Consider the following 25823-nt stretch of genomic DNA (forward strand, 5'->3'; position numbering starts at 1 on the left):
CACATTGACAGCAGGGTTCGAAATTAACGGGGGCTTGGGGCATAATGCCCTTGAAAATGGACAAAATGCCCTCGGAAATCAGTTAAGGGGGGCACTTAATGCCCCCGACAGTTTACTAATTATATATATTTATCCGGTAATGGAGCGTCTGTGTATCATATGGTTCAGATGACACGCAAATAAAAAAAATCATTTGGCGGAGCCGGTGTTCTGCACTGGCTGCAGGCAGCAGCAGCAGCACTGCAGCCAGCCAGGTGCTAGTCAGTTTGTGTAAAAATGGCACGCACAATATAAATCAATCTTCATTACGACTTTAAAAACATAGCCATTAACATTACATAGGCCTACACACATCTTGCCATAGCGTTAGCAGTTTGTACAATGTTTGTAGCTGTTAGCTAGCTAGCCCTTCACAACAACAGCTAACACCGTAGCTACTAGCTACTGTAGCAGAGGAGGAAATGGGAGTCTGAGAGGCGGGGTGTTTAAAGACAATGATAGGCGTTTATTTAACATCCAAGAAGGCTAACATACAACTGTGTTTTACTAACTCCAACCGGGACTATTATCGCTTTCGCGCTGCTTGTTGATGTTAATATGAACTGCTCCTAACGTGACCGGAGCTGAAGGTGCCAGTGTGCCACACGCTAAAATGTCCGTGGGGACCCGGCGCCAACCCATAGATAGTTCCAACTCACCGAATTACGTAATCCACCACAGTTGCACTCAATATTTAAATAATGTTAGTCTAAATAAATGTAGACAGAAGAAACATAATAATTTCAAGCAGAAAACGAATCTTTCCATTAAGAACTGACAATCAGGGAATTTAAACATGGTTGACTAGACCCCTGGCCCTTCTATCCTCTTTGTTTTACTGTGTCCTACCAGTTTTTATTACTTTCATTGCTTTATTATGTTTTTAATCCTATATCTTGCAACATATTGTTTGTTTTGTTGCTTTCATTGCTTTGCTATGTTTTTTTTTCTTTCTTTTAATCTTATACCTTGCCTCACACTAATTTGTTTTTATCAACTTGCTTGTGAAGCACTTTGGTGTCAGCTGCCGCTGCCTGGAAATGTGCTATACAAATAAAACTGACTTGACTTGACTTGACTTGACTTGACATTGTTTTTGTGTGTTTATATTAAAGAAAGGAAAGTCTAGTGCTGGCTGAGCATATTGTTTGTTTGCACTAAGTTAATACTTTGACAATATATTTTTCAGTCAGTTCAGTCTTTGTGTGCCAAACATTATTTAAGGCTGTAAACACTGTAAACCTTTTATTTTATTTTTAATAAATGAGAAGCATGTTTAGATTTGAGTGTTACATTTTTTTTTAATAAAAATTAACGTATATCGAACTGAAAACCGTGACCCCAAAATCGTGATACGAACCAAACCGTCCATTTTGTGAACCGTCCCACCCCTACCGTTTATCATAAAAATTCAGTGCCCCCGAAATACAAAAAAAAGCCCCCGAAAATCAATTAAGGGGGGCAAAAAAAGCCCTTGAAATTTTTTTTTAATTTCTAACCCTGATTGACAGTGTTGTGAAGAAGGCACGACAACGCCTCTACTTCCTCAGGCGCCTAAGGAAGTTCCAAGTCAGTCAGAAGATCCTTAAGAACTTCTACTCATGTACAATAGAGAGCATCCTGACTGGCAACATCACCTCCTGGTTTGGGAATAGCACTGCACAAGACCGAAGCAGACTACAAAGAGTGACGCGTTGTGCGTTGAACGCACAATTGGAGGGGGGCTCCCCACCCTCCAGAACATTTACAACAAGCGGTGCAGGGGCAAGGCTAAGAGAATCATTAAGGACTCCAGTCACCCGAACAACTGCCTCTTTGAACTGCTGCGGTCAGGCAAGCAATACCGGAGTCTCAAGGCGAGCACAGAAAGACTCAGAAGAAGCTTCTATCCCCAGGCCATCAGGCTGCTCAACGAACAATGAACATTACACAACAACCATCAAACGCACATAGCACACACATCCACACGCACACACTCACTTTAAACAAACACACTGTAGCACCCACTCCCCACACTTTATAGCACACACTCACTTTAAACAAACACACTGTAGCACCCACTCCCCACACTTTATATTTATTGATAAAGGATTGCACTACAACTCGTACACCTTACTGTAAATTGTACCTAAATTGTACCTCATCCCATTTCTGCTTTGCACTATATAGTATTGTATATTAGTACACTGCATAGTATTGTATATTATATGCAGTGTTGTGCTAGTTACTGAAAAATAGTAACTCAGTTACTTTACTAGTTACTCATTTCAAAAGTAACTCCGTTACGTTACTAGTTACTTACACCCAAAAGTAATGCGTTACTGTGAAAAGTAACTATTTAGTTACTTGAAGATGAAAAAAATTGCTCCCATGCAGCCAGATACAGATACTCAAAATCGGTTGATCAACTTGACAGTTTCCATTCACATCACTGAACTCTGCTAAGCAATGTGGTCACCGTCTAGATACAAACACAAATCACAAACACAAATGTCCCGACGTAATAAGAAATGCACCGTGCCTAATTGCTCGGGGAGGTTGCGCGCATGCACGTTTAGGTTGAGCGCATGCACGTCTAGGTTCTAGGTTGAAAATAAGTGCTTGAGGAAAAGCCTTGATATCTGTCGCTGGAGCGTTTCATTATAACAGTCTAAGATATCAATCGTGCATTGCAACGTTAGAATAGTTAGGATATCAATTGTGCATGAAAGGACTATATTTATATTGTTTGATTAGTATTGATGAGATTCCCTGGCAGATTTGTAGTCAAAATGCGTTGATGAACTTGAGTTTCCATTAATTTACATTCACATCACTGCACTCACCAGTGTCTGTCGAGATGTAAAGTTAGTCCAGCAGCCCCTTAAACATTTTCTTTGTTTCATTTCCATGTTGTACTGTATATTCTCTCTCCAAGTAGTTGAAAAAAGTGTTCCGTCCCATTTGCTGTGTGTCGCCTCGTATCATTCTACGCGGGTGGCGAGTGGATTTGGATGAGTGACAGTCCTCGTAGTTAACGTTAGACTCCAGTATCTTTGAGCCAAAACACAAATGACATAACTAAAACGTTATTTTCTTTTCGCTCGACAAAAGAGAAATACGCTTTTTATATTATATAAATTATATAAATATATTATATTATATTATATGCCAAGGTCCTCGCACGACGTCTAGAGACGATACTGCCAATATTGGTCCACCCAGACCAAACTGGATTTGTTAAACAAAGATTTGCATCAGATAATTTAAGACGACTGTTACACATTATTGACAAAGCTCCAAAAATATCACCATGTGCAGTGTTGTCCCTTGACGCCGAAAAGGCCTTCGATAGGCTGGAATGGGAGTACTTATGGCACACCATGAAGAATATGGCATTTGGAGACACATTTATAAATATGCTCAAAATCTTATATCATAATCCAACGGCCATGGTTATCACATCCAATCAGTGTTCCACACCCTTCCCTATCAGACGTAGCGTCAGGCAGGGTTGCCCCGCCTCCGCATTATTATTTGCGTTATCTCTTGAACCCTTGGCCCAAAAAATTAGAAATTGTGCCGAAATAAAACCCATAATAGTAAATAACACCTACCATAAAATTTGTCTGTACGCAGACGATCTGTTATTATTTCTTGACAATACACCACGGTCCCTACCTGTAGTCCTAGACACTATTAAACATTTTAGTTTTATTTCAGGCTACAAGATCAACTTGAATAAATCAATTTTACTTCCCCTAAATACAGCAGCAAGTAGTCCCCAACTACATACAGAAATACCAGTGGGCTCTGGTTTCAGATATTTAGGTATAGATATATACACATCCATTGACAAAATTGTGTCAAAAAATTACAAGAGCCTTAAGAAGGTAATATCTGACGAGTTAAACCGTTGGTCACTATTATTAATCCCATTTTCAGTCAGGCTTTCAGTAGTCAAGACCCACATTCTCCCTAAGATCAATTTTCTGGTAAGCATGATTCATTTACCGCCACCTCCAGGATTTTGGGAGAAGCTACAGGGACTAGTATTCAAATTTATATGGCGTGAACAACATCCACGAATCAGCAATTCCACACTCCAAAACAGTAGGAAAGCAGGAGGGCTAGCTGTTCCTAATTTTGAACAGTACTATTTTTCTTTTATGCTCAGACCGTTGCTAAGATGGTTCAATAATGATTCTGACATACCATGGGTGAATATGGAGAGGCACATTGTATCTCCATATACATTCAAAGATATACTCTTTTCTGGTCTATCCCCAAGCTTTTGCCGTACTAAATTCGGCCCAATTATAGCACATTCAATTTACGTCTGGAAATATATTGCCGAAACGGGACAGTGGAACACAAAATGGCACATAGATACCCCTATTTTTGATAACAACTTCTTACTGTTGGGAGGGAAACCAGCTACATTTCCCAATTGGCAAAGACAAGGTATTCACAAATTATCTGACATATACAGTGAATACGGTCTCAGATCATTTCAAGAGCTCAAACAAATATATAATGTCCCTAGTACATCCTTCTTTTTTTATTTACAGTTACGCACTGCAATGCGCACTTATGGTGTCCCATGGAATCAGCCTTTACCAGGTCACCCTTTAATGAATATAGTGAATGGCATAAATGTTAAAAATGGTTTTGTTTCTGGGTTATATAATAAAATACAAGGAAAACTAAACAGAACTACAGGTAATACCACTGTCTGGAACATAGACTTAAAGAATTACAATGCCTGCATAAATTGGCAGAATGTATGGGATAATATTCCACTAACCTCTCGTAATTATAATAACCAATTAACTCATTACAAAATGATACAAAGATTTTATCTGTCACCCAGGAAACTCTGTCAAATAAAAATATTACAAAGTCCTCTATGTGCTTTATGTCCGCAAAAAGTTATAGGAACATACATACATATGATGTGGGAATGTCCAGGAGTACTCGCTTTTTGGGCCAAGGTTGCATTATTTCTCACTAATATAACAGAGATAAACATACCTTGTTTGCCACACATTTTATTATTAAATGATGATTCATCTCTAAAATTAACACCTCACAAAAAGAGAGTGTTTCTGGCCGGTTTAACGGCAGCAAAGAAAATGCTCGTAATGAGATGGAAACCACCCCATAGTCTCAATATTTACCGTTGGAAACTGTCCTTCTACGAAGTATTGAGATTAGAGGCATCCAGTGCTAGAGCACAGGGAGCAAGGACAGAATCAATCCAAATATTACTTACCGCGGCCCAGAAGGTAAAATCAGTACTCCACTAGGTTGAACACTTGTACCTTGACACCAGAGAATGAACAAAAATCATGTTGCTGTTGTTTCCATTTATCTTTTCCATTTATCTTTTCCTTTTCTGTTTACTGCTATAATTTGTTGTGGTTGTTTCTAAATTGTATTGTATTTTTCCCTATTACTTGGTTATCTAACAAACATAATTATGATTTCTTTTCTAATTAAGAGTATCCTATACATGTATGCATCAAGGTTTCCCCCTCTCCTAAAATGTCTATGCAAACCCGGGGGGCTGGGAGTGGGGTTAAGAAGCGACCTGGGCTGTCTCGCAGCCACAGGACCGCCAGAACGGAGGAAAAGACTGTCACAACTGCAACAGGCAGGCTACACAGTATATGAATATACTGACGGACAATATATACTGAAAAGACACTTTGTATGCCACTGTGTGAATTAATATGAAATGCTGATGTGAATGTCCTTCCTCTGAACTTGTTTTAAAAAAAGACAAAATAAAAAGTTGGTCACAAAAAAAAAAAAAGAGAAATACGCGAGTGCTCTGCCTGGGCGCTGCCATTATCAGTCAGGAATCTCAGGAATAGTAAACAAAACACGCCCCCAGCATAGCGTTCCCCGCAGCCAGGCAGACAGGATATGAGGATAATAATAATAATAATAATAATAATCACTACCGCTCGCTATCAATCTACGCCGTATATAACGCAAATAACGCAGTGACGAACCATTCAGTAACGTAAGTAGCGTTACTGAATTTCAAAAGTAATGCGTTAGAGTACTAGTTGCGGCAAAAAGTAACTTCGTTTCTGTAACGCGTTACTTTGTAACGCGTTAGTCCCAACACTGATTATATGGTAACTCAGTTACGTCTATTCTGCATCGAACATTGTACATATGTCTATACTGAACACTGTGACCTCATTTTCTACTTCTAATTTACATGCTATACTATGTTATTTGATACTTATCTTGTCTAGCACAGTCTCTGGAGCGTAACAGTAAGAAGCATTTTGTATAAAAGTATTCTGTACTTCTGTATGACAACTATTAAAGAAACTTGAAACTTGAAAATCCACCATCCATTCATTGGAGTATAGTATTATACATAATTCACTAACACTCGCCGAAAACCTGAACTGCCTACGTTTCAATTAGGCAGCCGTTACTACTGAAAACGGTTCCCTCTGTGTGAACTACAGAATAGTGTGCAGATTGAGAATAGCATGAATCGTAATTAAAAGATTATTCAAAATAGGAAACATGTAATGTGCATTCCGGGAACTTCCAGTTTGTGACCTAATTTCTTTAGTAGGAACGCCTCTAATTATAAGCATCAACAAGGAAAATCAAACAATATTGCCCACAATTAATAGAACATAGCTTTTGCATCGCCCGCAGATTTTTATTCATTGCGACCGCTGGCTTAAATGGTCGAGTCTGAGATTCACATAAACGAGATACGTGGAATGAGAATTAATTATTCATTGGTCCTGCTTCATGTTTGCACATAATTACACAGATACACCCACAAACCCATTTTCTCTCTCTCATTTCCTTTGCTATGTGCCCTTCTCCTTCCAATACACATAGATATAGCATATGAACGCACATATTATACACACATAAGCACGAACGGTGTGCGCACGAACGGATACACACACACACACACAAAGTAGCCATTAAGTAATTATCCTCAGAGACCGGGGTCATTTCAGAGTTAATGTAATGTTTGCCTTTCATCATACCCCCATTATTTACCCTTTTTTCCTTCTATATTTCTCCAACTGCACCTGCTCCCTTCTGTTCTCTCTCTCAATTCCTCACACTCTCTCTCTTCCTCGCTCTTTCTTCCTTGCACTCTCTCTCTTCCTTTCTATTCCCCTCTCTTCCTCTCTCTTCCTTGCTATCCCCCTCCCCCCTCTCTACTCTCTTCCTCTACTGCTAAACAACTGGTACCAGTATTGGTTCTGAGTGAAGCAGCTGAATTAAAATCGCTCGATTTCTTTATCTCTCTCTTCCCTTCTCTCTAGCTTTTTCTCCCTATCACTCTCCCTCTCTTCCCCTCTCTCTCTCTCTCCCTCTCTCTCTCTCAATTCAATTAAATTAAATTCAAAGGGGCTTTATTGACATGGGAAACATACGTTTACATTGCCAAAGCCAGTGTAAAACAAACAAAACAAAGCAAAACAATCAAACAGAGAAATCAGAAGAAATCAGTACAGTAGGCTACAGAAGGAATTTTTTGTGTGATTAACAGTCTTTATGGTGGTTGTATTCCATTGGATGTCCTTTTCTTGTCACATCAGCTCACAAATCTTGCTGCTGTGTTTGCACATTGTTGTATTTCACCCAGTAGGTATGGGAGTTTTGAGTTATTTGCCATGTTTTTGGTCTGCATCCCCTTAACAATTGTGTGTATTGAGCCGTACTGTATTGTACCCATTCTGCAATCTGTTAAATACAGTTTTCATTCATTCATTCATTCATTCATTCATTCATTCATTCATTCATTCATTCATTCATTCATCATTCATTCAGTGCTGGAGAGAGGTCTGGCTCATTATAAGTCTGACAATAAAGAGAGCCGTTAGTAAAGTATGATCTGATGATTGTCTGATGAAGTGATAGATCCACTTGTATCTATTGCTATGTCCGCCCATCACAATCACGCGAACTGTCTAACACCTGTCCCGTCTTCCTGTCTGTGGCTGTCTCGGAGTGATGATCGGAGTGTTGGACGTCCCGTGATGATGACCGGGAGGATGCGACCCTCTCTGCACCGCCCCTTTGCCTTAAATAGATCCGCTATCAGCTCTATCATTAATCTTTCAAAACGTTCAGTTTATCACATGCACTTAAAACAGTGTTGCCTGTTTTACTGCAACACTGCTATCACCAACATCTAAGAAGGGAGATCCGCCCTTGAATGGCCTTTCTAAGGTTTCTCTCCTCCACATTGCCTGTGGTGCATTTTTTCCTATTGCTAGGTTTTAGTGAGTTTTTCCTTACCTTCGCGTGGGGTATGTCTGGGACTGTTGCATTTATTAAAAATTTGACTTTATGGTGTTTTTGTTTTGTTCTTGACTTATTGTGATGTTTCTTCTTGACTTGTTTAAAGAAGACGTGTCCGACCCATGGGGACATTAACGTGTGTTGTTGTCGGGCCTTACAAATAAATTTGATTTGATTTGATGAGTTAAAAGGGGTGGGATTAAATAAGTGTATACTTCTTCCCACTCCTTTTCAAATATGTGATAATGAAATGTTTTTATATATACGTTTATTATTTGAATGTTGTTGTTGCATATTTGAAATAAACGTCAATCAAAATCAAATCAAAAACCTATTATCATTCTGGTATAGGGGATAAAACACTCTGCCTTGTTTGTATTTCTTTTTTTTTATCTACTTTTTCTCCCCATTTTTCTATTTTTCTCCCGTCCCCAATTTCGCATTGTCCAATTCTACCCTCCCCTGTCTCGAACGTTGTTAGGCCATGCCTCCCACAAGCCGGCTGCAATGTGGACGAAGCCTTGCATCACGTGTCCCCTCCGGTACTCGAGGAGGCAGCCGTAGCATCTTTTCACCTGAACAGCGCGATCTCTCAGCGGCGAGGGTCTGCGTGGGAGGGGCCGCCCTCGTCGCTTCCTGATTCTACTGCGCAGGCGCACCAACCGACCTGTAGGAGTCGCTGTCCACAACGTCCGATCCCCACCCACCAGCTTCCCACCCCCTAATACTGCCAATTGTATTAGTATGAACGACCAGCCAAGCTGGTAGCAATGCCGAGAGCTGGGCTCGAACCCAGCATCTCCTGCGTTGGTGGCGAGCGCCTTGCCCACTGCGCCACCTAGCCGCCCCTTGTTTGTATTTCTTTAAACCAATCACAATCAACCTGGACAGCCCTAAGCTCAGGATGCAGCGATGGTGCCCTTGCAAAATAGTGTCACAGATAGAGGAAGGGGGGGGGGGGGGGGTCCAACTGTAATAGTCGGTCAATGGCATGTTTATACCGACAGTCTCATGGCACTGATCCAGATAGAGTGAGAGAGTTTTTATTTATTTATTATTATATATTTTTTTTGTCACATGGAATCAATACAATCAGAGTTTCTTCATTACACAATCATAAATATCATTCCATGGACAAAAGGAGCAGGAAGAAGAATAAATCTTATAGTTACCTGCCCCTTATTCCTAAACTAAACAAGTATTTACTTAATGGTCGGTGTTGTGAAGGGCCAGATTAAACCGAATATATATATTTATTTGTATATATATATTTAATTGTATTTGTATATTCTCTAATATTCCCTGATATCCCTTGTATATTCCTTGTACAATATGCATTGAATATCCATTCTAGCCTACTGAACATCCCATAATAGTCTCCATTCTACTATTGGTCGAGACCTTGGTGCCAGGCTGCCATACCCCCCAGACCCAGTTCAAACGTACCGCTCAACATGTACGAACAAGTCCTAGTTCCGCGTAGGAATCTGGCTACCGCACCACTAACGGTACTATTTGTTCATAGTGCGTATATATACTGCGCTACTAAAGTAGGACTTCCTTTTCAGTCCAGTTTCTTACCCTCCAATAGAGTGACAGACGTAAAGCCTCCCCGCGACGCCACGTGTGGGAGTAAGGCCAAGTTCGGCCTACCATCGGTATTGAGACATCGTGTATATTAATATTTGAATAGTCATATTTGGCACTATATCGTCGAGTTGGACGTAGTCTATTAAGCTAATAATAGTCTGTTAATATATAGTGCTTCGTGCGGTGAGAATACTAGTCGTAGTCAGTACCCCATCGTTTCGGGCAGAGAACTGGCTGCTTATCCAGGATGGTCGACCCCATGTGAGACTGCATCCGAGGAGCCCCAGAGCCGACGAGCGAGTGGACCTGTATACCGGATTATTCTACCGACGACAGCCCGCCTTCCCAGGCACGGATTATGCTTTGTGTACAGTGATTATTCCATGGATAAAGACCCCCGACACTGCCGTGTGTTGGAACCCCCCCCCCTGGAGAGGACGCAAGGTGAGGAGACGCTCTGCAAGACGAGGTCGCTTCACGTCTCTCCCCCGTGGACCGGAGAGAGCCGGCTCACAGAGAGTCCAACTGCTTTCATCCGTGGTCCAAGGATCGCTGGCGCACCGAACTGCACAACTGTGGGTTCACCCAGGATACCCTTGGCCGGACGAGGCAGCCAGACTCTACCCCCCCCCCCTCCTACTCCTGTTGTCTTACAAGCGACCGGATTACCCCCCTTAGTGTATCCAGTCTTATAATCATTAAAGTATCATTGCTGTTATTCCTTAACTATTCCAGGTCGTATATTTACCACCTGCGCCACCAGAGATTGGACATTCTCTATTGATATACCAACGAATACTCTTTGCCATAAAAGTGCATACTATTCCCATTCATAAATGTGATTGATTTGATTAAGTGCTTGCTCTACACACCATCGCTGTGTAGAAATAAAGACCTATTTCTAATTCGTACATTTGTGTTGGATCCGTTTCATCTACGTGACAGTGTTCATCGTAATATATTTATGCCGAGTACTGGGTGGCCGAATATTAAGTACAAAGGTAGTGGTAGTAAGTATCATATCTAGTAATACAGTCAGGGAATTGTACCCCTCAGTTACAATTGGTCCTTCGAGCCGGATGGTAATTAGTGTAATATTAATATAGTGTTATTAATATCGAAATGGCCTATGATGAACACTCCACGAAACGATCCTCCTAACCAACACCCGCAGCGCGAACGACGGCTCCCTCAGTACTTAGAGGCTTACGCTGTCAGTCAACAACCTAGTCTTCTACTAACAGTAAACGCGGTAAAACTAGAAAGTAAAAGTATGTCTAACCCCAACGCCCAGACTACCCCGACCATAGAGGCCCCTACGGGTTCTAATGTAACTGACCAAGTTCACGGTGGGGACCAGTGGGAACCAGACATGACTTCACACCCCGCCAGTACTGAAGAAGTAGTCCCCGATGAGTCCCGGGAGGAATACAACGCTACCGAGAGAGAACTCGGCACGGAAGAAGACGGGGAGAGCACCGTGGAGATAGAGCTCCAAGGCTCCGCAAGGAGTACCCCGAGGGAAGGCTCCCCTATACAACCGCCTTCTCCCAGCGAGGCAGAGAGGACCCTACAGCAGGCCTTCCTCATCAGCCTGAACGCCGCTGCTGAACGCGACCGACTGCAGATCCAGCAGCGGAGCGAAGAAGAGCATATACGTCTAGAAATAAGACGCATTCAGAGGGAAGAGAATGTGGCCCGAGACCGAGCAGACAGCCAGCGAGCAGCTGCTGGTGCTCTACGGGACGCAGAGCGCGACAGACAGCAAGCGCAACTAATAGAACAGCTGATCAGACGGACAACACCCTCTCCCTCCGCCAGAGGCTCCAGGAACTCGTCTAGACACACCTCCAGGGCGGCATCCCCTAGCCGAGTAAACAACCCTGAACTTGACCAACAGACGAGGTCTATACCCCCCACAGACCACCTCCCCCCACCGGTCCAAGCGAGACCTAGCAACCGGGAAGGAGCAGCATATCCTGTGGAGAGGCTAAACCAGAGACTACAAGCACTGGATGACCTAACTGAAGACGAAGAGGAAGAGGAGGAGAACCACGCCCGACGACAGCACAGTACTCTACCGGACCAGGAGGTCCGGTACAGCCCAGGCTATACTCCCGCGGAGCTGCGCTACAGACCCCCGACTCTATACCCGGGTGAGCACGACGCACGACCCGCACCGAGGAACAGCACCTGGACAAGCGGGCCATGGTACACTGCCGGTACCAGCCCATACCAAGGAGCGGGAGGAGACTCGCCTAGGAGGCCTCTCCCCCAACGCTCGCCGATGTATCCACAGTCAGCGTCATACATTGGCCCGCCTATGGTACCCGACTTCACCCAAGAGAACCGGGCCCAGTATACAGAACTCCGCATGTGTCTGGAGACCATGTTGGTGGATGTATTGGATGAACGCCATAAATACGCCATCCTACTGAAGCACTTAAAGGTACCCCGCGCACATAATATCGCCTACGCGACTTCCACCACCCCATACACAGCAGCACTGGTAGCATTGGACCAGAGGTATGGGCGCATATGGGATTACGTGATCCAGGAGATCCGACACATCGACCGCTTACCCCCAGCAATAGACAATCGAGCACTGGACGACCTGTCCATCAGAGTGCAGTCCCTGGTAGGGATGTTGGGAGCGCAGAGAGAGAAGGGGAGGCATGAACTTTACACCAACTCAAATGTGGAAAGGATCTTGGAGAAGCTGCCGCCCGCTCGACAGGAGCGTTTTAGGCGGCAGAGAGACCACCGAGACCCGAATGGCCCCGAACCGAACCTCCTCGATCTAGCAGACTTCCTGGCGAGAGAAGTCAGCAGCCTACGGCTAGATACATTCGGACGGAGCACCCCTGGCTCCAGAGAAGGAACCAGACGACTAAATGATGGAAGAAGATCGGTGACTGTGATGCACCAATCGGAGTCAGTACCGAGCAGCAGGAGCCACAGTACCCCCTCCAGAACGGAGAAGTGGAAGATAGTGTGCCCCTACTGTGAGAAAGAACACTGGCTAGCGCAATGTGACTCCTTCCCCAAGCTGAACGCGGAGGAAGCAAGTCAATGGATAAAGTCCAACAAGCGCTGTTTTTTCGCTGTGCGCGCTCACACATGGCAGCCGAATGCCGCTTAAAGAAAAGGTGCACCAAGTGCGATGGAGCCCATCTGGACATACTTCACGACAGTAACAGACGGCGCCCTTCACCCGCACCATCCAGCAGCAAAGCGAGCGTCATGTACATCGATCCCGCCAGCAGCAGTGGAGCCCGAGTACTCCTAAAAGTAGTGCGTGTGACACTAAGCTACCAGAATAAAGTCCTGGACACTTACGCCGTCCTCGATGACGGGTCAGAGAAGACCCTTCTGCTCGCCTCCGCTGCGGCCCAGCTAGGGCTGCGGGGAAGCGAAACCCAAATGACAATTCGGACAATAAGACGAGATTTGAAGACGATAAAGGGCGAGAATGTCTCATTCTCTATCGCAGCAAGCGGCCAGCCTGAGCGACGGTACCAGATTACAGACGCTTTCACCAGCCAAGAAATAGGACTGTCGCGGTACACATACCCCGTCGCCAAGCTGATGGAGAAATATGCACATCTGCGCAAGTTACCGATCCCGCTCATAGACAATGCTATGCCGACCCTGTTGATAGGCTCCGACCATGCAGACCTCATTGTCCCGATAGACCGGGTTCATACCGGACCCCGAGGCTGTCCTGCAGCAGTCAAGACCCGTTTGGGATGGACTCTCCAAGGCCCGCTCGCCAAATCTCTCAACCGAAGTACAGCCACTAGATGTCTCCACTCCCGAGTCACAGAGGGAGAAACCGCACTCCTGCAACACGTAGAGCGGTTATGGACCTTGGAACAAATGCCCTTTAAGAACGGAAAGAAAGACATTCGCTCTAAAGATGACATTTACGCCATTCACCTCCTCGAGACAGGGACCAAGAGAGTCCCGGTCAGCGGCGTGTCGAGATACGCCACGCCACTCCTGCGGCGAGAAGGAATGCCTACTTTCCACGCCAAGACAGACGCCACAGAACGGTACCTGCTGAACACGGAGCGGCGCTTAGCCAAGAACCCCGCCCAAGAGAGTGTATACCGCGCTGAGATTGAGAAGCTCATCACAGCGGGACACGTCACAAAGATGGACATTAAAGAGGCTGACCAGACCACTGAATCGTGGTACGTGCCTCACCACAAGGTCCATCACAACGGTAAAGACCGCATAGTATTTAACTGCAGCTACCAGATCGGATCCCAAAATCTGAATAAAGAGTTACTGCCCGGTCCCACACTCGGCCCCTCCCTACTCGGCGTTCTACTCCGCTTCCGCCAGGAAAAGGTGGCCATCAGCGGGGACATTAAAGGAATGTTCCTGCAGGTGAGATTAGTAGAGGAGGACAAGCCCCTGTTACGGTTCCTATGGAGAGAGAAGCCAGGAGATGAGCACCCAGCCATCTACCAATGGGAAGTCCTCCCCTTCGGAACGACGTGCAGCCCCTGCTGTGCTACATTTGCACTACAGAAACATGTAGCAGAGGACCCAGCAGCGGACGAAGAGGTCCGACACAGCGTAAAGAACAGCTTCTACGTAGACAACTGTCTACAAAGCCTTTCAACCCAGGAAGAAGCCGAGGCTCTCCTGATTAAACTCCGCGCCTCATTGATCAAAGGCGGCTTTGATCTCAGGCAGTGGGCCAGCAGCGATCCGCAAGTACTGCGCAGCCTCTCCTCCGAGGACAAGGCAGCCAGCAGCGAGACCTGGATGGCTACAATCCCGGGAGAAGCCCAGGAGATGACCCTGGGATTGGTGTGGCGATTCAAAACAGATTCGCTTCACTACAGACACAAGCCCCTGACTACGGAGCAGGGAAGGCCGGCGGCGGCGCCGACCACCAGACGGAGTGTGTACACAACACTCGCCCGACAATATGACCCGCTAGGATGTATTCTACCGTACACCACCAGGGCAAAAATGATTGTACGAGCATTGTGGGACAAGGACCAGGGCTGGGACGACCCCATTCCCGCACACCTTGCATCCACCTGGAGAGAGTGGGAGATGGAGCTCCACTCACTCCCAGGCGTTAATATGCGCCAAAGCTACTTCCCACCCACGGTGAGGCCAGAGACATGTAAAATGGACTTACACGTCTTCAGTGACGCCTCAGAGGTCGCATACGGATCAGTAGCCTACTTGCGGGCCCAAGAAGAGGGGGGAGAGATCTACACAGCATTTGTCCTCGCCCGCTCGAGAATAGCCCCACGCAAGCAACAATCTATCCCACGCCTAGAGCTCTGCGCAGCCCTAGCCGGAGCGCACCTAGCCACGCTCATCCAACGTGAGCTCACCATACCGGTGTCTAGAACAATCCTGTGGTCAGATTCCACGACAGTACTCGCCTGGATCAAATCGGACTCATGCAAGTACAAAGTCTTCGTGGGAGTCAGAGTCACCGAGATTCAAGACTTAACCGAAGAGTTAACCGGAGAAACAGAGTGGCGCTACGTTGATACAAAACAGAACCCAGCTGACGTCATCACCCGGGGAATGCCCCTAGATGACCTCACCCGTCGCAATGTCTACAGTGACGGCCCAGCATTCCTAAAGCTCCTGGAAGGAGAGTGGCCCACGCCTATCCCGAGGGAAGCCAGTCAGGAGGAGGCTGAGAACAAGAAGCCTGTGTTCTGTGGATTGAGCACTGTTATCTCCGCAGACCCCAACATAGATGATTGCACTACCATAGAGAGTGCACAACAAAGGACATTCCTGCGGCACCACCCGGAGTGTAAGTCCCCCGCTGAAATGTCAGCAGCTAACTACGAGGAAGCAGAATTGCTTCTACTGCAGCGAGCCCAGAGAGACTCGTTCCCCGATGAATTGGCCTGTCTACAGGGAGGAAAGCCCGTCCCATCCGACAGCAGATTAATTCATCTGGCCCCCGAGAGCGACGCTCATACCCTCATCAGAGTGGGTGGTCGCCTACGCAGAGCCCCCAATCTACCGGATGACATTAAATACCCGATCGTATTGGACAGCCGACACAAGGTCACAGAGCTGATTATAAAGAAATACGATGAGGATGTACATCACGCAGGAGCAGAAAGAGTCTTCGCGGAAATCAGACGTCGTTACTGGATCCTACAAGGAAGAGAGGCGGTACGACGCTTCCAGCGAACATGTCTAGACTGCCGCAAGTGGCGCGCGCAGCCCAGCATACCAAGGATGGCTGACCTTCCTCCATGTCGCCTCCGAATCGGTGACAAGCCATTCCACTCAACGGGTATGGACTGCTTTGGCCCGCTGCACATAAAGAAAGGAAGAGGAACCGAGAAGCGGTGGGGTATTGTATTCAAATGCATGACCACCAGAGCGATACACATCGAGCTTCTCCCGACCATGAGCACAGACTCATTCCTTATGGCCTTCCGTAGATTCACATCACGGAAAGGAAGACCGTCTACACTATTGTCCGATCATGGGACAAACTTCAAAGGCGGCGAAAGAGAGCTGAGAGAGAGCTTCCAAGCTATGGGCCCAGAACTTAAGACCCACCTCGCTCCAGCACAGATTGACTTCCAATTCAACCCCCCAAACGCACCCCACTTCGGTGGTACTTGGGAACGGGAAGTGCGTTCCATAAAGACAGCCCTGTACGCAGTACTTGGGGCCCAGACTGTGGCGGAAGAAGTCCTAATGACAGTCCTCACGGAGATTGAGGGAGTATTGAACTCTAAGCCCCTCGGCTACGTCTCCAGCGATGTGGCGGATATCGACCCAGTTACCCCCAACACACTCCTGATGGGGCGGCTAGATCCCGCGTTACCCCAGACAATGTACCGGCCTGAAGAAGCGAACGGCCGACGAATGTGGAGGTACAGCCAAGTATTAGCCGACAAGTTTTGGAGCAGTTTCCTACTGCACTACCTACCGTCTCTACAGACCCGCCAGAAGTGGGTAAAGGAGAGAGACAATTTGACAGAAGGAACGGTCGTCATGATTATTGATCAATCACTGCCCAGAGCTATGTGGCCGGCCGGCCGGCCGCGTAAGCAAAGTGATCACCGGTGCCGACGGCAAGGTCCGAGCAGCTGAAGTGCTTGTCCAGGGTCGCACTTACACCCGTCCCGTGGCGAGGCTCATAGAACTGCCCCGACTCCCAGACACAATCGATGATGACCATGACCCCATAACCCCATGACTTTGTGAAGTTGACTGACCCCTACAGCAAACCCTTATGTGTAAATAGACAACGCGATTAATCTGTCTCTGCTTAACTGATTAGGTCTGGGACCAATCAGGGGGTGGCTGTTGTGAAGGGCCAGATTAAACCGAATATATATATTTATTTGTATATATATATTTAATTGTATTTGTATATTCTCTAATATTCCCTGATATCCCTTGTATATTCCTTGTACAATATGCATTGAATATCCATTCTAGCCTACTGAACATCCCATAATAGTCTCCATTCTACTATTGGTCGAGACCTTGGTGCCAGGCTGCCATACCCCCCAGACCCAGTTCAAACGTACCGCTCAACATGTACGAACAAGTCCTAGTTCCGCGTAGGAATCTGGCTACCGCACCACTAACGGTACTATTTGTTCATAGTGCGTATATATACTGCGCTACTAAAGTAGGACTTCCTTTTCAGTCCAGTTTCTTACCCTCCAATAGAGTGACAGACGTAAAGCCTCCCCGCGACGCCACGTGTGGGAGTAAGGCCAAGTTCGGCCTACCATCGGTATTGAGACATCGTGTATATTAATATTTGAATAGTCATATTTGGCACTATATCGTCGAGTTGGACGTAGTCTATTAAGCTAATAATAGTCTGTTAATATATAGTGCTTCGTGCGGTGAGAATACTATCGTAGTCAGTACCCCATCGTTTCGGGCAGAGAACTGGCTGCTTATCCAGGATGGTCGACCCCATGTGAGACTGCATCCGAGGAGCCCCAGAGCCGACGAGCGAGTGGACCTGTATACCGGATTATTCTACCGACGACAGCCCGCCTTCCCAGGCACGGATTATGCTTTGTGTACAGTGATTATTCCATGGATAAAGACCCCCGACACTGCCGTGTGTTGGAACCCCCCCCCCTGGAGAGGACGCAAGGTGAGGAGACGCTCTGCAAGACGAGGTCGCTTCACGTCTCTCCCCCGTGGACCGGAGAGAGCCGGCTCACAGAGAGTCCAACTGCTTTCATCCGTGGTCCAAGGATCGCTGGCGCACCGAACTGCACAACTGTGGGTTCACCCAGGATACCCTTGGCCGGACGAGGCAGCCAGACTCTACCCCCCCCCCCCTCCTACTCCTGTTGTCTTACAAGCGACCGGATTACCCCCCTTAGTGTATCCAGTCTTATAATCATTAAAGTATCATTGCTGTTATTCCTTAACTATTCCAGGTCGTATATTTACCACCTGCGCCACCAGAGATTGGACATTCTCTATTGATATACCAACGAATACTCTTTGCCATAAAAGTGCATACTATTCCCATTCATAAATGTGATTGATTTGATTAAGTGCTTGCTCTACACACCATCGCTGTGTAGAAATAAAGACCTATTTCTAATTCGTACATTTGTGTTGGATCCGTTTCATCTACGTGACAGTGTTCATCATAATATATTTATGCCGAGTACTGGGTGGCCGAATATTAAGTACAAAGGTAGTGGTAGTAAGTATCATATCTAGTAATACAGTCAGGGAATTGTACCCCTCAGTTACAGTCGGTGTACAACCTAATTTACACAAAATAATAATTTATACTTATACAAGAAACACACAATCCACAGTTAAACAAGAAAAAAATTAATAATAATAATAATAATAAAGAATAAAGAATAAAAGAAAGAAAAAAAAACGAACTGACAAAATAATTTTTTTTAATTGATAAACACTATTACATCCCTTAAGCTTGCTATGGAGAGAATTCCTCAACGTTACACCAATAACTGAAGGACACATCTGTTTAAGTGTGGTACGTGCAAACTGATGTTTAAAATTGTATTTTCTCCTACTAAACTCACTTTCTAAATGAAAAAGATTTTGTAGTTTTTCTGGCAGTGTATTATTTCTTGCCCTAAACATATTAAACATATTCAAACATATTGTTTAAAACGTAACCATGTCTTCAAGTTTAATTATTCTAGATTTAATAAATAATGTGTTTGTGTGTTCTCGATAACTCACTTTATGTGTGATTCTTACAGCCCTCTTCTGTAGTATATATAATGGTTTTATATTGGTCCCATAAGTATTCCCCCATACTTCAACACAATAACTGATATAAGGTGAGATGAGTGAACAGTAGAGTGTTCTCATTGCCTCATACTCTAACACATCCTTTACTTTATTCATAACAAAAATACTCTTGGACATCTTTTTTTTAACATGTGCTATGTGAGATTTCCATGTTAATTTATCATCCATAATCACACCAAGAAAACGAAATTCATTAACTCTCTCTATATCAACTCCATCTATGGTCAGTACTATATTTTCATCTAGTTTTCGATTGCCAAAAATCATAATTTTTTTTTTTTTTCAGATTCAGTGATAGCTTATTTACATCAAACTGTGCAGCAGAACTAACAGTCATCCGGAACAACGCAGGCAGCTGCTGCCCTTCTTCCCGTGCGTCGCTCACACGGCTGGTTGGTGGAGTCACGCTGTGACCTCGTCATCCTAACCGGCACGGGCACCGCTTTTGTTCCCCCTCTCCGATTCTGATCCGATCTCCTCCGCTTCCCGCTCGCTGTGCTAAATATTGCCCCGTTTAGCCCCGTTCAGCTGTCGTCTGATCTGAGGTGGCGAGGCGGCGGCACCGCGACCCACCGTCGGAGCAGAGGGACACGCTCGCGGTCCACCACGTCGTCCAAAAGCAGAGCACAGGAAGTCGCACAAGCAGCCATCTGACCAGTTTGACGCACCTACACCTGCAGCAACACGTGCTCTCTCTCTCTCTCTCTCTCTCTCTCTCTCTCTCTCTCTCTCTCTCTGTGCGCATGCGTGTGTTTGGGGACGGAGCAGTGTTTTGAGCGAGGAGAGTCTGCGGTGTGAGTGAGTTTTCTAACTTTTCTATTTATATGTTGTTTGTCAAATTGTGAATTAGACTGGGGTTTATTTGACTGGTTGTGTGTTGGTGGTGGGTTGGTAGCGTTGTCAGTGTTCGCTTGGTCAGCTGTCTGCTGTCACAGTGACATGGATTTCGCAAAGCTAACCAGGAAACATGGGTTTAAAGTCTCGCTGTCATTTCCCTGCTCAGTGGAGGACTGTAGTCTGGCTGTTGCAAAAGTGGTGGGGGCTCCGAGCGTTAAATCTGCGGCAAGGATGAACGGCGGTGTCGTAATCTTTGTGGACGATATGGTGAAAGTAAATAAACTCATCATAGACGGGCTGGTGATACATGACACGTTCGTATCGGTGATGCCGCTCACAACACCTGCGAACTTTGGCGAATGTTCCCCCGTTGATAGGCGATGAGCTTATCTTGAGGGAACTCGCCAGGTATGGGAAAATCGTATCTCCATTAAAGAAAATGTCTTCAGGGTGTAAAGCACCCGAGTTACAACATGTAGTGTCTCATGATAGGAGGCAGACGTTCATTATCATGAACAAACGCGAGGAGGAGTTGGATATTAATTTTAAAGTGGCAGTAGACGGTTTTGAGTATATTATTTTTGCAACAACACAGAACATGAGATGTTTTGGTTGCGGTAAAGAGGGGCATGTAAGAAAATCTTGCCCAGGAGAGGGGCCTAGCAGGGGGAGAAATGATGGGAAGGGCGCAACAAAGGAAGGAAAAGCAGCTTGGGGTTTGAATCAAGGTGTTGAGGGAGGTGGGGGACAGGGGAAGGGGGAGGAGGCTTCTGAAAAGGCTATTGTACCAGATAGGAGTGATAAAAATGAGGAGGACACAGAAAAGGCAGGAGACGTACAAGGGACAGATGATGGGGATGAAAATGAGGGGGGGGGGGTTGTGGTAGAAAAGATTACAGAGGATGGAAGTGAAAATGGGGTGGATGGAGTTGATCTGCAGGGACAGGGTGGAGGGGCTGGTGTCAGCGAGGACAAGATAAATAGACAGGAGGAAGGTGGAACTGTTGATGGAACAGAGTCAAAGGACACAGGTGGGGGGGGTCAGGGTGGACATGGAGGAGGAGGAAAATAAGCTGAAGGTTGTTCGGCAGAAGAGAAAGTTAGAAGTAGTTGAGTTGTCAAGCTCTCAAGCTAAGAAGGCAGATGTGAAGGAAGTAATCAGCAGTACACAGAGTACACAAGAGGATACAGGGTCGGAGGGAAGCGCTGATGATGATGAGGAATATGAGAGTGATGCATCTGCAGTTACAGATCATACTTGCTATTCATTGGAGGCAATGCAAATGTTTTTACGGACAACAAAAAACAGGAAGGGGGTAGAGATAGCACAATTCTTTCCAGATAAGGAGTTTTTTATTATGTCAGCTAGGAAAAATATGAGGTTTCAAGGAGATGGACGTTTTGCTGAAACAGATACAGGATGAAAAAAGGTAGAGGACGGAGTGGACTCAGTATAGTTTTTTTTTTTTTTTTTTTTTGTGTGTCTGTGTGTATGCTATTATATGTATATACATGCTCTGTGTGTGTGTGTGCACATACAAGTGATTGAGTGTGTGCATGTTGATGAGTCTCTACGTGTGGTCTTGTGTGTATGTGTGTGTGAGCATTCGCACATGTGTGCATGCTCTACTGTGTGCTCATACTCCTATTCTTATGACTATGTGTGTATTTGCATGTCAGTCCTGAATCGTACAATAACATGTGTTGTCAGAGTCAACACTTCCAATGTCTCTGTAGTGTCCTCCTCTGTGAGGCAACCAACACACACTTGTGCTGTACTTTACTGTGTTGTGTTGTACTGTGTTGTGTTGTGCTGTGTTGTGTTGTGTTGTGCTGTGTTGTGTTGTGCTGTGTTGTGTTGTAATGTACTGTAATATACTGTGCTGTTCTGTGTTGTGTTGTGTTGTACTGTACTGTACAGTTCTGTGTTTTGTGTTGTGTTGTAATGTACTGTACTGTGTTTTGTGTTGTGCTCTGCTGTGTTGTGTTGTAATGTACTGTACTGTTCTGTGTGTTGTGTTGTGCTGTGTTGTGTTGTAATGTACTGTACTGTGCTGTGTTGTGTTCTGTTGTGCTGTACTGTGTTGTGTTGTACTGTACTGTACCGTACTGTGTTGTGTTGTGTTGTGTTTAGGGATGCACCGATCCGATATTGGTATCGGTATCGGCCACCGATATCAGTAAAATAGCTGGATCGGGTATCGGTAAAAAAATAATAAAAAAAAACGGATAAAAAATAAAAGAAATTGTACATTTTAAATGCAATACAAACGTAGCCACAGACAACAATGTATCAGACAACATTTTCATGCATTTTTAAATCTAGTTTTTAACATTGTCGAGGAGCCATGATTTGACTTTTTTCTTAAAATTTTATCAGCTACTAATGCATTTTAGCTGTGAAGGTAGCAAATTCCAATGTGTGGCTCCCCAGAATTTAAAAGAACATTTGTGTAAGGGTTCTTCATTTCCTGGCCAGGCTTCGCCTGCTGCTCCCTCCTCCCCACCTCCACCCATGAACAATATCCCTCCACCCATGAACAATAGTCCTCCACTCATGAACTATGCTCCTCACTCTGTACCCCCCCCCCCCTGCTGGACATTCACCTGAACTTCCCATTATCTCCCTCATGCATACCCTCCTGGTGCACTGGTGTATCTTTGATGTCTACATGTCTCTCTGTGCCCTTCCCCTGCTACTTAGTCTCTTGCTCTCCTGTTAATTGTTATGTTCCTTGTTTAGTAGTTCCTTGTGTGGTTGTATGGTTGTTATGTTACTCTGTCTAGTGTTCAGTTATTTCTTGTGTGTTTCCTTCCTGGTTGTCTCACCCCATGTGCGTCTCGTTTTGCTAATTGCCCTGCTGTCTCTCTAGTGTTAATTGTTTCCCCTATATCTGGTGTGTGTTCCCTACCCTTGTTGTGGGTTCATTGTTTCGGTTCCTTGGTTGATGCTTGCGTTTGTTACTGTTGTGTTTCATGGCCACTGTTCCTGACTCTGTCGTGCTCCTGTTTAATAGTAAGTGTATTCTAGTGTTCCATGTTTTGTTGCTGCTCATCTTTGTTTTCACGTCACAGTATCGTTTTTGGTTAGTGTTTATTTTGTAGTTAGTTTTTGCAATCCTTTTCCTGCCAGCCTTGCTGAGTCTTTGTTCTTGCCCTTGGAGAATCCTTTGTTTGTTGTTACTGCCCATTTTGAAGTAAAGACCTTTTTGTTAGAATTCACCCTTGGCTCCACGTCTCATCTGCCTATCTGCCTATTCTCTCCCCGTTCTGTTCTGCAATTGGGTCCTCCGACAACACTATCCCTAACAATTTGCCCATATTTGTTTTGAACCTTGGAACCTCTACTGTGCTGTACTGTACTTTACTGTACTACTGTGTGCTGTACTGTGGTGTGGTGTACTGTACTGTGCTATACTATCCAGTATCTGTATAAATCTACCACAGAACCAGGGCAAAACAGGGCTGCAGGGTGATTTGGAGCCATTTAATGTGTGGCAAATGATATGGACTACTGTACAGGCTTGTGCAAAGATTTGTATCTAGGTGCATATATGTGTGTTGGCGTGTGCGTGCATTTGCATGTGTGTGTTTTAAATCAGACTAATGGCATTTGCACCTACAATGAAAAGTGTATAAATGGAATAAACTCCAACAGTCCATAAAAACTTAGATTCTCCCTCTAATCATTGTCAATCAAGTAGTACGTGTTTTAATTGATTTGGTTGTCCTATCTCTGTATCTCAACGTAACTGTAAATGAGGGAAACTTCAGTTGCCTTTCGAGTATAAATAAAGGTTTGAAATGAAATCTAATGAAATATCAAAATGCATATCCAAATACAATACTCTGTCTGTAGATCCCAAACTCACAAATCCATCACTTTTCTAAAGGTTACATCACAGAATGTACGTGATTTTTTTAGTCTATTTTGTCGACTAGTTGACCAGGAGTTTCCAACATAGTCATGCCGAAGAACCCCTTTAAATCTAGTGCTTACCAGATATTTGTTGATAATTTTAAACCTAGTGCTTAATTAACAGATGTGCTGATAATTTTTTAAGGAAATAACTGATTCAAGTCTTGGTTGACTGAGACCAAACCGACAGATGAATGGACTAATGGACTATGAGGAGGCAGCCCTAATACATAGAGTGAGAATAATAACCTGTGGTCTGAACAGGGAGTCATTCATAGATAAAAACATCCTAAACTGATGTGATGGATTAGTGGGTTTGTGATGCTGTTGTCTAGGGGTGCACCTATGTATAGTTTCAAGTTTCAAGTTTTCAAGTTTCTTTAATAGTTGTCATACAGAAGTACAGAATACTTTTGTACAAAATGCTTCTTACTGTTGCGCTCCAGAGACTGTGCATGACAAGATAAGTATGAAATAAAAACATAGTAAAAATTAGAAGTAAAAAAAGAGGTCACAGTGTTCAGTTTTGACATATGTACAATGTTCGTAGACGTAGTTACCATACAATATACAATACTGTGCAGTGTACTAATATACAATACAATATAGTGCAAGGCATAAATGGACGAGGTGCAGTTTAGGTACAATTCACAGTAGGTGTACGAGTTGTAGTGCAAATCCTTTATCAATAAATATAAAGTGTAAGTGTGTTTGTGTGATCTAAAGTGTGGAGAGTGGGTGCTGCAGTGTGTTGTTTGTTTGAGTGAGTGTGTGCGTGTGGGTGTGTGTGCTGTGTGCATTTGATGGTTGTTGCATAGTGATTATTGTTCGTTTAGCGATTATTTTCGTTTAGCAGCCTGATGGCCTGGGGATAGAAGCTCCTTCTGAGTCTTTCTGTGCTCGCCATAAGACTCCGGTATCGCTCAAACTGAACAGTGACATCTCCTTAGCAAATGATCTCAACTCCTTCTATGCGAGGTTTGAGGCTGTGAATAACAACACCAGCCTACAAACCACGGCAATGAGGGGGGGGGGGTCTGCTGATGGAGACTCAGTGTTCAGGGTAACAGAGCATGAGGTGAGACGGATCTTTAAAAAAGTGGATATCAGGAAGGCAGCAGGACCGGACGGCATCCCCGGCCGCGTCCTAAAAGTCTGTGCCGACCAACTGGCCCCGGTATTCACTGACATCTTCAACCTGTCCTTGGAACAGGCCGTCATCCCCACCTGTCTGAAGAAGTCCACCATCATCCCTGTACCCAAAAAATCTACGCCCGCTTGCCTCAACGACTACCGCCCTGTAGCCCTCACCTCCATAGCCATGAAGTGCTTTGAGAAGCTAGTGAAGGGCTACATCTGTTCCTCCCTCCCCATCAACCTGGACCCTCTGCAATTTGCATATCGCCCCAACAGGTCCACGGAGGACGCCATAGCCCATGTGCTGCACACAGCAGCATCACATCTGGACAAGAGGCAGGGGAACTATGTGAGAATGCTGTTCATCGACTACAGCTCAGCATTCAATACCATAGTCCCCTCCAAACTCATAGCCAAGCTCAGGGATCTGGGCTTGAACTATGACCTGTGCCAGTGGGTCCTGGACTTCCTGACGGGCAGACCCCAGGTGGTAAGAGCCGGCAACTGCACCTCCTCATCCATCACGCTCAACATAGGGGCCCCCCAGGGCTGTGTTCTGAGCCCCCTCCTCTACTCCCTGTACACACATGACTGCGTAGCACAGCGGAACAACAACACCATCATCAAATTTGCTGATGACACAGTAGTGGTGGGCCTGATCTCTGCCAACGACGAAAGGGCCTACCTGGAAGAGGTAGAGAACCTGTCACAGTGGTGTCAG

The 25823-nt window shown here is 45.1% G+C and overlaps 1 protein-coding gene across 6 annotated transcripts in view; it reads right to left on the reverse strand.

Annotated features, from left to right (window-relative positions):
- Positions 1–25823, reverse strand: part of evlb (Enah/Vasp-like b) — a 199944-nt gene that overhangs the window by 85911 nt on the left and 88210 nt on the right. Inside the window, exon 1 of one of the 6 annotated variants that reach the window (XM_084315410.1) lies at positions 7072–7161. The exons of 4 other annotated variants lie outside the window; for them this stretch is intronic. The gene's annotated coding sequence lies outside the window, so the exon portion shown is untranslated. Of the gene's footprint in view, positions 1–5293; positions 5774–7071; positions 7162–25823 lie in introns of those variants that run through there. One more of the 6 variants, XM_084315411.1, reaches the window with a different exon arrangement.

This window comes from Notolepis coatsorum (genome assembly GCF_963971535.1).
Source record: "Notolepis coatsorum genome assembly, chromosome: 5".
NCBI classification, from domain to species: domain Eukaryota; kingdom Metazoa; phylum Chordata; class Actinopteri; order Aulopiformes; family Paralepididae; genus Notolepis; species Notolepis coatsorum.